We start from the raw sequence: 13613 nt of genomic DNA on the forward strand, positions 1-13613 counted from the left end.
GAAAAAAATGGGTGGAGGAGATTAATCAATTGAGAACCTTTGGTTTGATTAAGGGTAAATTCGCGTGTGAGCGATATATTATGTATAACCTACCTAAATGCAAGAAATCACTGTATGCACAGGTAAGATCAGGGATATTGCCTCTGAAAGAGGTCAGTATTGTGGTGAAATGGAAAAGGAAATACTATGTAACTATTGTGACCTTGAAGAAATAGATAAGGAAACTCATTTTATCCTCTGTTGCCCTTTCTACAACGATATAAGCTTACTCTTATTCCAGAAAGCACACCAGATATACCCTGGCATTATGTGGCTGAGTGATGAGGAGAATTTTTATTTATTTTTTGTCCATTGTGTATTTCCATTTACAAAAATATTTAGATAAAGCCTGGAATAAAAGAAAAATGGTTACCTATAGTTAAATTGTAAAAACAAATGTAGCTTCAATGTGGTAAATGGCACGTGCGTATATCGATTGTGTGTAGGCTTGTCTCCCATATGAATCTTTTCTTTGTGCCAGACTGGGTTCAAATGACTTTGTTTCTTTTTTCTGTATTTATTTATCTGTACATGTTATATACAGTTGAAGTCGGACGTTTACATACACTTAGGTTGAAGTCATTAAAACTAATTTTTCAACCATTCCACAAATTTCTTGTTAACAAACTATAGTTTTGGCAAGTCGGTTAGGATATCTACTTCGTGCATAACCCACGTAATTTTTCCAACAATTGTTTACAGACAGATTATTTCACTTAAATCACTGTATCACAATCCCAGTGTGTCAGAGGTTTACATACATTACATTGACTGTGCCATTAAACAGCTTGGAAAATTCCAGAAAATTATGTCATGGCATTACAAGCTTCTGATATGCTAATTGACATCATTTGAGTCAATTGGAGGTGTACCTGTGGATGTATTTCAAGGACTACCTTCAAACTCAGTGCCTCTTTGCTTGACATCATGGGAAAATCCAAAGAAATCAGCCAAGACCTCAGAAAAAAAATTGTAGACCTCCACAAGTCTGGTTCATCCCTGGGACCAATTTACAAACGCCTGAAGGTACCATGTTCATCTGTACAAGCAATAGTATGCAAGTATAAACACCATGGGACCACGCAGCCGTCATACCGCTCAGGAAGGAGAAGCGTTCTGTTTCCTAGAGATGAACATACTTTGGTCTGAAAATAGCAAATCAATCCAAGAAATCAGCAAAGGACCTTGTGAAGATGCTGGAGGAAACAGGTACAAAAGTATCTAGTATCTATATCCACATCTATATCTTCATTAAATAGTACCCACAAAACACCAGTCTCAACGTCAACAGTGAAGAGGCGACTCCGGGATGCTGGCCTTCTACGCAGAGTTCCTCTGTCCAGTGTCTGTGTTCTTTTGCCCATCTTATTCTTCAATTTCTATTGGCCAGTCTGAGATATGGCTTTTTCTTTGCAACTCTGCCTGGAAGGCCAGCATCCCGGAGTCGCCTCTTCACTGTTGACATTGAGACTGGTGTTTTGCGCATACTATTTAATGAATCTGCCAGTTGAGAACTTGTGAGGCGTCTGTTTCTCTAACTAGACACTCTAATGTACTTGTCCTCTTGCTCAGTTGTGCACCAGGGCCTCCCACTCCTCTTTCTATTCTGGTTAGACACAGTTTTTGCTGTTCTGTAAAGGGATTAGTACACAAAGTTGTACGATATCTTCAGTTTCTTGTCAATTTCTCGCCATCATTTCTCAGAACAAGAAAAGACTAATGAGTTTCAGAAGAAAGGTCTTTGTTTCTGGCCATTTTGAGCCTGTAATCGAACACACACATGCTGATACTCCAGATACTCAACTAATCAAGTTAAATAAAAGGTAAAATAAAAATAAATTTAAAAATGTCTAAAGAAGGCCAGTTGTATTGCTTCTTTAATCAGAACAACAGTTTTCAGCTGTGCTAACAATTGCAAAAGGGTTTTCTAATGATCAATTAGCCTTTAAAATTATAAACTTGTATGAACTAACACAACGTGCCATTGGAACACAGGAATGATGGTTGCTGATAATGGGCCTCTGTACGGCTATGTAGATATTCCATTAAAAATCAGCAGTTTCCATCTACAATAGTCATTTGACCTCCCGGGTGGTGCAGTGGTCTAGGGCACTGCATCGCAGTGCTAGCTGCGCCAACAGAGTCTCTGGGTTCGTGCCCAGGCTGGGCTGGGTTCGCACCCAGGCTCTGTCGCAGCCGGCCGCAACCGCGATGTCCGTGGGGCGACGCACAATTGGCATAGCGTCGTCCGGGGTTAGGGAGGGTTTGGCCTGTAGGGATATCCTTGTCTCAGTATGTAAAAATTTAAGTCGCTCTGGATAAGAGCGTCTGCTAAATGACTAAAATGGAAATGTAAAATTTACAACATTAACAATGTCTACACTGTATTTCTGATCAATTTGATGTTATTTTAATGGACAAAAAATTAGCTTTTCTTAAAAAAAAAAGACATTTCTAAGTGACCCCAAATTTAGGTAGTGTATGTGTATATATACAGTGTGTATGTATGCATGTATATTATTTTACTGCTCTGGGAGTATAATTATTGTTTGGATAACCTTATTTACTATTATGTATTGATTTTTACCTTAATTGTTTTTCACTCTTTATGCGATGCGCAATGCAGAGAACACCTGAAGAAGAATGATCATTTAATTACCATAGTGAATAATTGTAATGTTTATTTGTTTGTCAATTAATCCCATAAGGGATGGGTAGCCAATTAGCGATTTGACACGAACATAACACTTCATTCATTCAATCATTCATGCATCATGGTGTTACTATTCATCCAGTTCAATTGTCAAAGATGTCAAAGACATGCATACTGTAGTAACACCAATGTTGAGTACTTAGAAACATTTTATTCCAGAAGAGGACTCTAAATTATCCAGACTTGTCCAACATCACGTCTCCCACTCTGCAGCTGTGTTCTCTAAACACTCTTCAGGGCCTCTATGTTTCCGGCTTTGGAAGTGGAAAATAGGACCTGAGATACGCATGGAACAAATTGGTTCATCACACTGGAGTGTGTGGCTGCCATCGTGGCTGCGTCCCAAACAAGCTTGGCTCTGTATTGGAGGGTAGATGTTGTGTTGTTTCTGTGTGGTCAGACAGACCCTCTACACTCAGCCGGACTAAACCTTCCCTCTTTAACACACATCTGGGGAAAACCAAAAGCTGCATGGAAACACATCACAACGCTCAATTAAAACCCACTGGCTATAATCCTGCCCGGATTCGTTTGTGACTATCGCAGCCTTATCTAAATAATGCTGTGCTTTGAGTAAATAAAGTTCTCTCAGTCTGGAGATGGGCTGTGGCTGCAGTGAGTGGTGTTGGCCACTGGGAGCTGCTGTTTTAAAGGCCATAAGTGCCGGTTCTGCAGTCAGTCCCTGCTCAAGGAGTATTTGTAGAGACTGCGGTGAACTCTTTTTCTGCTATTCTGGGTATTCTCCCACCCTGTATTAAAAGGTTTGCTGGTCCTCATTAAAGTTCCGTAGATCACTTCATTACCTATTTACAAAGCTCAACTACACAAGCTTCTGACCTACCTCACTTCTTTGTTAAAATGTAAAATTACGAGACACCATTCCCGTTCATAGGGATGGTTAACGCTCGAGGTTCCAGTACTACGTACCGATCTAGGTAAATACATTTTTGGAGTAGCCTACAAAACACTCTACATCTTGACTTTCCGGTGCCTCTAGGGTAGTTTAGGACTTTAATGTTGAATGAACTTAATGTAAATAGTTGTATTTGCGGTTTTGAAACTCTAGTGTTGATTTGTAGTTGATTTGATTTCTATTGATCATTTTGAATTTGTTGTTAAAAAAAGAAAAATCTCGCTCTCTCATAATAATTAACCAAGAAAACAGGGCAGTCAGAAAACCCCTTGTTTATCAAGCTCACACAGAAGTATCTCTGTGGCTCTGAACCACGAATGCGCTGAATGTTGTAAAATAAAACAAGAAAATCTTTCAACACTTGGGAGAATAAGGAAGAACAGAGACACCGAAAACAGCTGAGACTTTGAGGAACTGGGAAGCTGGTGTTCCCTCTGCCTCTCCCCTTCTCTCTATTCCTCTTCCTTCTCACCCTCTGTATATCTCTCCATCAATGCATGTGGCCATGAATTATCTTAAATAACTAGAGGGGGAGAACTTGGCAATGTCACATAAGGACCATTGTTGTAAAATAATCTATACACCAGCAAGCTACTGATCTTACATTGCCAACCACCTACAGACCTGAAAAACTTGTCTGCTGGTTATGCCAAATATTATCCAATGAGAGTCAATTTGCATTGGTACTAAAGGACTGAAGCCAAGAGAAGACAAGCATACAACCAATGTGTATCAACTACAACTTCTTAATCCTCCCAAACCACAGTATTCCAATTGGTGCTTGCTTTGATAGAGCTGAAAGCAAGAAGCTATACAGACAAAAAGCCTGTAGTCATTTGGATGAAGTAAGGGTTACTCTCCTAAACACATCCCCTGCTGGGTTGCTTCTGTTGCCTCTGCTCCTTCAGCTCTCCTTGTATTTAATGGCTAAAAGCTAGCACCACAACCATAAGGATCTGTGGTTGTGGTGATGATGAAGTCCACACAGGAGGGTAAGGGTACCTCTGAATCCCTTGTGTAAGGCCTGAGCAGTGCCGCCTCTAGCCTTCTGGGGGCACTAAATGAGATTTGCTTGTATACGTAATGTGATGTGTGTTTGAATTTGAAAATTGAAAATACGAGGTAGACCAGATCCGTTAGTTGGAGAATATTGAGGTTTTCAGAAATGTTTTCCTTATTTCTGTTAACTAAATATTTCAGTAGGAGGATTTTTCCATGTGATGATCATTGCGTGCTAGAGTGAGAGCAGTGAATAGTTAATTTTTGTCTGTAACCTAATACTATGTAGGCCTATTCATCCAAGCAAATGTGAAAAACGCATATTGGACACAATCGGTGGAGACCCTCTTCTTCTGTAAACAGGAAGAGCGGTGGGTGGAAACCACAAGGGCGCAGCAGCCACAGTTGCATTGGCATAAAGGCAGGGTTTGGTTAATAAGGTGCCTAGGACAACCCTGGGGCAAACTGTACGCAGGAACATTGGACTGACTGTTTGCAGCCCACTCACTCACTTTGCAGGCTGAAGGGCAGATGGTAAAGCGATAAAGAAGGAGAAGTATATCTCCTCGCTTTCCAGCAGCTCAAGAGACTGCCGCGAGGAAGCCTCAAGCACAATAGACAGGTCCCAATGACGAGGCTTGGAGTGATGCGCACCCTTCATCAATGGCATAACAGAGGGTATTACCCTACTGAGTAACGGTCAATAATTGAGTCTAAATGGACCTTGAAGTGGAGATCTTCCCCCTGTCCAAAAAGGTTCTGAAATTAAGCATAGCAACCTCAGATACAGAGCATTTAAGGAATTATCTGTGTAGGTCACACCACTTTTCGAAAATGCCTATTTTTCCAAACAGTGAGCATGTAGAAGGCTCACTGGCATCTAGATTGTCAATGATCTTGAGTGGCAGGCTTGTCACATTCAGAGGGCCATTGTTACTGGGTGAGGGTGGCAAATCTCCCGCTACGCTTGGGTCAGAAGATCCCTGTGTACACAAGGACTGGTTGTGAATAAAATAAAATAAAATAAAATAAAATTGTATTTGTCACATGCTTTGTAAACAACAGGTGTAGACTAACAGTGAAATGCTTACTTCCCAATAATGCAGAGAGAAAGAAAATAGAAAAATTATAGAAAAGTAAAACGCGTAATAATAAATACACAATGAGTAACGATAACTTGCCTATACAGTATACACACAGTACCAGTACCTAGTCGAAGTGGAGGGGTACGAGGTAACTGAGGTAGATATGTACATGTAACTTGGAATGAAGTGACTGATAATAAACAGTAGCAGCAGTGTACGTGCTGAGTAAAATAAGTTAATGCAAAAGGGTCAATGCAAATAGTCCAGGTAGCTATTTGGTTAACTATTTAGCAGTATTATGGAATGGGGGTAGAAGCTGTTCAGGGTCCTGTTGGTTCCAAACTTGGTGCATTGGTACTGCTTGCCGTGCAGTAGCAGAGAGTACAGTCTATGACTTGCGTGACTGGAGTCTTTTACAGTTTTTAGGGACTTCCTCTGACACTTCCTGGTATAGAGGTCCTGGATGGCAGGGAACTCTGCCCCAGTGATATACTTGGCCATACACACTACCCTCTGTAGCGCCTTACGGTCGGATGCCAACCAGTCGCCATACCAAGCGGTAATGCAGCCAGTCAACATGCTCTCAATGGTGCAGCTGTAGAGCTTTTTGAGGATCTGAGGGCCCATGCCAAATCTTTTCAGCCTCCTCAAGGGGAAGAGGCGTTGTTGGGCCCTCTTTATGACTGTGTTGGTGTGTGTGAGCCATGATAGATCCTTAGTGATGTGGACACAGAGGAACTTGAAGCTCTTGACCTACCATCCTACTGGATGTCATAAGGTGAATGCACCAATTTGTAAGTCGCTCTGGATAAGAGCGTCTGCTAAATGACTTAAATGTAAATGTACTACACTACAGCCCTGTAAGTTTGAATGTATTCCAAGATCAGCTCCTTTGTCTTGCTGATGTTGAAGGAGAGGTTATTGCCCTGGCACCACACCTCGATGTCTATGACATCCTCCCTATAGGCTGTCTCATCATCGTTGGTGATCAGCCCTACCACCATCGTGTCGTCGACAAACTTAATGATGATGTTGGAGTCATGTGTGGCCACGCAATCGTGGGTGAACAGAGAGTGCAGGAGGGAACTAAGCACACACCCCTGAGGGGCCCCCGTTTTGAGGGTCAGTGGGGCGGATGTGTTGGTGCCTACCCTCATCACCTGGGGGCGGCCCGCCAGGAAGTCCAGAATCCAGGTGCAGAGGGAAGTGTTCAGTCCCGGGGTCCTTAGCTCATTGATGAGCTAGGAGGGCACTATAGTTTTGAATGTTGAGTTGTAGTCAATTAACAGAATTTTCATGTAAGTGTTCCTCTTGTCCAGGTGGGAAAGGGCAGTGTGGAGTGCAATAGAGATATGTGGATCTGTTGGGGCGGTATGTGAATTGAGGTGGGTCCAGGATGTCTGGGATGATGGTAATGATGTGAGCCATGGCCAGCCTTTCAAAGCATTTCATGGCTACATATGTGAGTGCTACAGGGCAATAGTCATTTAGATAGTCCCTGTGCCCAAGAATGCGAAGGTAACCTATGGCGGTTTGTTTGAAACATGTAAGTGTAACAGACGGGGTAGGGAGAGGTTGAAAATGTCATTGAAGACACTTGCCAGCTGGTCAGTGCATACTCTGAATACACACCCTGGTAATCCGTCTGGCCCTGCAGCCTTGTGAATGTTAATCTGTTTAACATTCACAGAGCACAGAGAGCACGATCACAGTCATCCAGAACAGCTGGTGCTCTCATGCATGGTTCAGTGTTGCTTGCCTCAAAACGAGCATAGGAGGCATTTAGTTCATCTGGTAGGTGCGTGTCACTGGGCAGTCGGCGGCTGGGTTTAACTTTTTAATCTGACGAGTGTCAGAGCCATTGTAGTAGGATTCTTGCCTCTTTGATGGTTTGTCAGAGGGCGTAGCGGGATTTCTTTATAGCATCCAGATTAGTTTCCTCCTCCATGAAAGTGATAGCTCTAACCTTTTGATCAGTGCGGATGTTGCCTGTAATCAATGGCTTCTGGTTGGGATATATACCTATGGTTACTCTCGGGACGATGTTGTTGATGCACTTATTAATGAAGCTGGTGACTGATGTAGTAAGCTCCTTAATGCCATCGGATGAAGCCCGGAACATATTTCAGTCTGTACGAGCGAAACAGTCCTGTAGCTTAGCATCCGCTTCATCGGACCACTTCCGTATTGAGCTCATCACTGGTACGGTCTGTTTGAGTTTTTGCTTGTAAGCAGGAATCAGGAGGATAGAGTTATGGTCAGATTTGCCAAATGAAAGGGGAAGGTTAGCTTTGTATGCGGTTCTGTGTGTTGAGTAAAGTTGATCTAGAGTTTTTTGCCTCTAGTTGCACAGGTGACATGCTTGTTGAAATGAGATAAAACTGATTTTAGCTTTCCTGCATTATAATCCAATGGCCACTACAAGTGGCATTTCTGGATGAGCATTTTGTTATTTAATTATGGCCCTATACTGCTTGTTGAGTGAGGTCTTAGTGCGAACATTGATTTATGGTGGTAAATAGACAGCTACGAAAAATATAGATGAAAACTATTGCTAAATAGTCTACACAGCATATCATGAGGTATTCTAACTCAGGTGAGCAGAACCTCAAGACTTCCTTAATTTTATATTTCGCTCACCAGCTGTTGTTAAGAGACACACACCTCCTCCTTTGTGCTTACCCAACGCTGTTGCTCTGTCCTGCTGACGCATAGAAAAACCAGCTAGATGTATATTATCCATGTCCTTGTTCTGCCACGACTCCAAAAAAACATAGAATATTACAGTCCTTCAGGTCCTGTTGATAGGATAGTCTCAAACAGAGCTCGTCCAGTTTGTTCTCCAGTGATTGTACGTTCGTCAATAGAATAGAGGTTAAAGGCGGTTTATGTACTCACCAACGTAGTTTTGTCAGGGTGCCCGCGCGTGGGCCTCTCTTACGCCGCCTTTTTCTTTTTAGAATCTCTGGGTTTAGGACCAGGGTGAACAGTATGACTTGTTGAAGTAGAAATTATCATCCAAATCTCGCGTGTACCAGATAGCTGTCTGTGGCTTCAACTGACCAAAGAGTAATAGTAAAGAAATATTGTACTGACTGTCCTCTAGCTCAATAGAAAGGGTTTTCAAAGTTGCCATGAGATTACAAAAAAAGCTGTTTCCCAGTTTATCGTTTATGAATGGGGAATTGTGTCAGGTCTTTTTCCTGCCTCGCTCACCTAGACAAGTGTTTCCCAACTCCAATCCTTGAGTATCCCGAACTGCACACATTTTTGTTGTAGCCCTGGACAAGCACACCTGATTCAACTTGTCAACTAATTATCATGCCCTCAAAGAGTTGAATCAGGTGAGTTTGTCTGGGGCAACAAAACAATGTGTGCTATAGTGGGCTGGAGTTGGGAAACACGGACCTAGAGTTATGGCCCCTCCTGGTGGTAGTTCCGAGGAGGCGCACTTGTGAGCCTGTTCTACTGACTTGCTTGCACATAAGACATAGGCAATCGAAAGGGGCCATGAAGGATGATGGCAAATGGCAATCTGTCATCCTGCTCCATATGTCATAAGAGACCGGAGGGAGAGCGGACATGCTGAGTTTCGTCCCTGGCTAGAAGATGAGAAGGTGCAGAGGGGAGAGTCCAAGGGAGAATGGCACTTGGGGGTAAGAGTGCATATCCTCCATTTTACCATGTGAGCAATGTCATGAAAGTGCGCTGCTATACAGGGAATATTTTTTCAAAAACGTAGACCTGCCTCCCCATTGAAGACGGGATGGATGGCTAGCTCACGTTAAACCCGAAAAGAGGGTCGCTTAGGGCTGTGCTCTAGATTGGCTGACCCTTCTTGCCCCCCTTAGGGGGGTTAAGAGGGCAGAACCTTGCTGTGGCCGTAGCAAATGACTGTTTACCTTCAGGTTTGCTTTGGTTCAAGAGCTTAACATGGATATTGGCAGTCTAATGTGTCGCCGGGGGTTTTGGTCCTCCAAGGCCAGCTTGTTTCCCCCTCCCTGCTGTGAGGCTGTGCAAGTTGCAGTGACCAATGGGCTGCCACGGGGCCTGGGTTTGGCGGAGACTTTTGTCAAGTCGCTGTTGGTTATTGAAAATAGAACCCAGTAGAAAATGGGTGATTTCATAGTGAACTGAAGCTTGTATCTCCTTGTAACAGTAGACAGCACTTATGCTGGGCGTACACCACACGACTTTCAAAAAAAAGTCGTGTGTCTTTGCTGAGCCTCTCACATTAGACGACAGTATTTCCTGTAGTTTTTGGTATTTTCAACATAGTGATGCACACACTAAACGATGTGGCACAGACAAGATTCTTCACTTGGTCCTTAGAACTCTTGATGTGACTGTGACTTTCAGAGCTGTAACAATCTGACAATTTTAGCTTTAGTTAAAGGCATACTGGTAGTAGTCATCGCTCCTGATCAAGTGTCAACACATTCTGGATGATGTGAAACAACGTCATCATCTCACTGGATTCCTCTCTTGTGATCTCTCATTGCTAAAAATAAGATGGCGCTGCATTGGATAGTAGCCGTTTTATGGGCTCTTACCAATTCTGATATTTTGTGTGTTTTTTTTATCTTAACTTTTTTGTACAGTAATGTTTCCGCCATCATTTCCTACGACCAAAAACAGCTTCTGGACATCAGAACAGCAATCACTAACCTCGATTTGGATGAAAATGTATCCTTCAACTAGCTGGCAGCTTTGGACGTTCTGCTTACTCCTGACAAGAGGGTCGTGAGCACGACCCAGTACATCACTGCGGCCAAGCTCCCTGCCATCCACACAGCACAAAATACCCCTTTATCAAGATCGGACAGGTCTCGACACACATCCAACACAGCATATACTGGGGTCACAAAAGTTGCAAAAGTTGAGTTACACCCCCCCTTTTGCCCTCAGAACATCCTCAATTCGTCAGCGCATGGACTCTACAAGGTGTTGAAAGCGTTTCATAGGGATGCTGGCCCATGTTAACTCCAATGCTTCCCACAGTTGTGTCAAGCTGGCTGGATGTCTTTTGCATGGTGGACCATTCTTGATACACACGGGAAACTGTTGAGCGTGAAAAACCCAGCAGCATTGCAATTCTTGACACAGTGTGTGAGCAGTTGAACGGTGAAAACCAGTCCTTGCTCACAGAAAAAAAACTGCAGCTCCAAATTTACTCCATTCATTAAAATAACAATTTAACCAACACCCAACTATTTGTGACTACCTGGACCTACCATTTGGTTTTGAAGTTTTGAAACAAAACCATATGATTTATTGAAAAGTATTTTAATAAACAACATGAACAGTTGAGTGTAAGAAGCGCTCATAATTTCAAATAGGCAACATGTCCCATTTCACATCATATAAACACTCTTAATAGATCAGGTGCCAGACAGGTAGAAATTAATTATTTAGGCTATATGATTAGCATGTTATTAAAATTATTTCAAGGTTATAGCCTACAAAGAAATAAATTGTGAAGCATTTGCAAGTGCGACACATTAGGCTGGCAGGAACATTAAGCGCTCAGCATTTGAACACCATTTCGTTGTATTAAGTTATTATAGTCTATAAATTGCCCATATAGGCTATGACTTACTTAGAATTTATTTATTTACGAAAAAATGCCTCATTAGGCTCAGTCTACAGTGCCTTTAAATTCACTTTTAGAAACACGAGTCTGTGGCTTCAGGCTCATGCAATGGTGCCTGGAGAGCAGGTCAGAAGTGGAGAATACCCTCTACTCGCTTGGAGAGCCACTGGGGATGCTAAACACCCGTTGGGCCACTCTTACCAGGCTACGCAGGGATGCAGATTATATATATATTTATGCAGATTTTATATATATATATAGGTAGGCCTAAAGGGTTTTTAGGCAAAATAACACTATCAAAACAAAAAACTCTATTGAAGAGGTAATATGTCAGTCCTATTTGGCCAAAATCAATGATTGCCTACTGTATAGATAATAGAACGAAAATGAACTAAACGTTTTAAATATCAGATTTGTTGTTTTTAAATACTTTGCTACAATCTCACACTTAGCTAGCTACCCATCCCATTCCTTTCTGTTAGCATGTGCATGTAGTACATCATCATGCTTTCGGGATATGCGTCTTTTCAGATTCCATAGTGATTCTTTAGTTGTGGACATTACATCACTGCACTCTCTCTTTTGTTCTTGGTCCTCCTCTTCTTTGTAAGTCACCTTGATTTTGCACCTGTGTGTTTTAACTGTTTCTTTATGAAAATATTTAGCCAACTCAATGACAGTAGCTAAAGCAAATGGCTATAGCAGCACACAAGTAGTCTACAAATGCATGCTGGGCCGGGCATATCCTGAGCTGGTGAATCAAAGTAAGCGCTACTGGAGAGATTGCTGCCCATGAGAAGATCAATGCTCCAGCCTTTGGGAAACTTGTTCTGTGCTCCAGTCAAATTGGGCATGCCTAGCTCCTCGATCTGCTCCAGCTCCGCTCACATACTCTGCATACTACCATACCCCGTTCAAAGGCACTTCAATCCTTTGTCTTTCCCATTCACACTCAGAATGGCACACATACACAAAACACTTCTTTGGGATAGGGGGCAGGATTTTCACGTCCGGATGAAAAGCGTGCCCAAAGTAAACTGCCTGTCACTCAGGCCCATATCCAGAAGCTAGGATATGCATATAATTGGTAGATTTAGATAGAAAACACTCTAAAGTTTCTAAAACTGTAAAAATTATGTCTGTGAGTATAACAGAACTGATATGGCAGGCGAAACCCCGAGGACAACCCCCCCCCCCCAAAAATCACCTTACCACTGTTTTCAATGGCTAGTACTATAATTATAAGCCCAAGTCCTCCCAAATTGCAGTTCCTATGGCTTCCACTAGATGTCAACAGTCTTTAGAAAGAGTTTCAGGCTGGTTTTTGGAAAAATTACCCAGAAATTGTCGTTTTTCTAGGTGACTCCCATTTTGGCTGTAGTGTTTCCAAGCGCGTGGAGGAAAGCACGTTCTTTCTTATTTATCTGCTATAATGAACATACTATTCTCAGTCTTAAATGTTATCGTATATTTGCGTATTAGGATACCTAAGGTTTGATTATAAACATTGATAGACTTGTTTGGAAAAGTTTATTAGTAACATTTGGGATTCATTTTGTATGCATGTTGATGGAGGGAAACTGAGTCGATTATTGACTGAAGCGCGCCAGCTAAACTGAGTTATGGATATAATGAAGGACATTATCGAACAAAAGGACCATTTGTAATGTAACTGGGACATTTTGGAGTGCCAACAGAAGATCTTTAAAAGGTAAGGCATATATTATATCGCTATTTCTGACTTTCGTGTCGCAACTCCCTGGTTGAAAATGATTTGTTATGCATTTGTGTGCTGGGCGCTGTCCTCAGATAATCGTATGGTTTGCTATCGCCGTAAAGCCTTTTTGAAATCTGACACGGCGACTGGATTAACAACAAGTTAAGCTTTATTTTCATGTATTGCACTTGTGATTTCATGAAAGTTTAATATTTATAATATTGAATTTGGCGCTCTGCTATTTCACCGGATGTTGTCGAGGTGTCCCGTTAGCGTTACACCTATCCCAAACAGATTTAAGGTCTCAATTGTCTCAAGGCTTAAAAATCCTTCTTTAGCCTGTCTCCTCCCCTTCATCTACACTGATTGAAATAGATTTAACATCAATAAGTGAGATCAATAAGGAGTCATAGCTTTAACCTTGATTCACCTGGTCAGTCTATATCATGGAAAGAGCAGGTGTTCTTAATGTTTTGCACACTCAGTGTATGTCCAAATGTGTCTTGGTCCGATACAGACCATATCAACATTTGGACACACCAATAAACGGACAA

Source organism: Salvelinus fontinalis, chromosome 1 (genome assembly GCF_029448725.1).
Source record: "Salvelinus fontinalis isolate EN_2023a chromosome 1, ASM2944872v1, whole genome shotgun sequence".
Classification (NCBI taxonomy): domain Eukaryota; kingdom Metazoa; phylum Chordata; class Actinopteri; order Salmoniformes; family Salmonidae; genus Salvelinus; species Salvelinus fontinalis.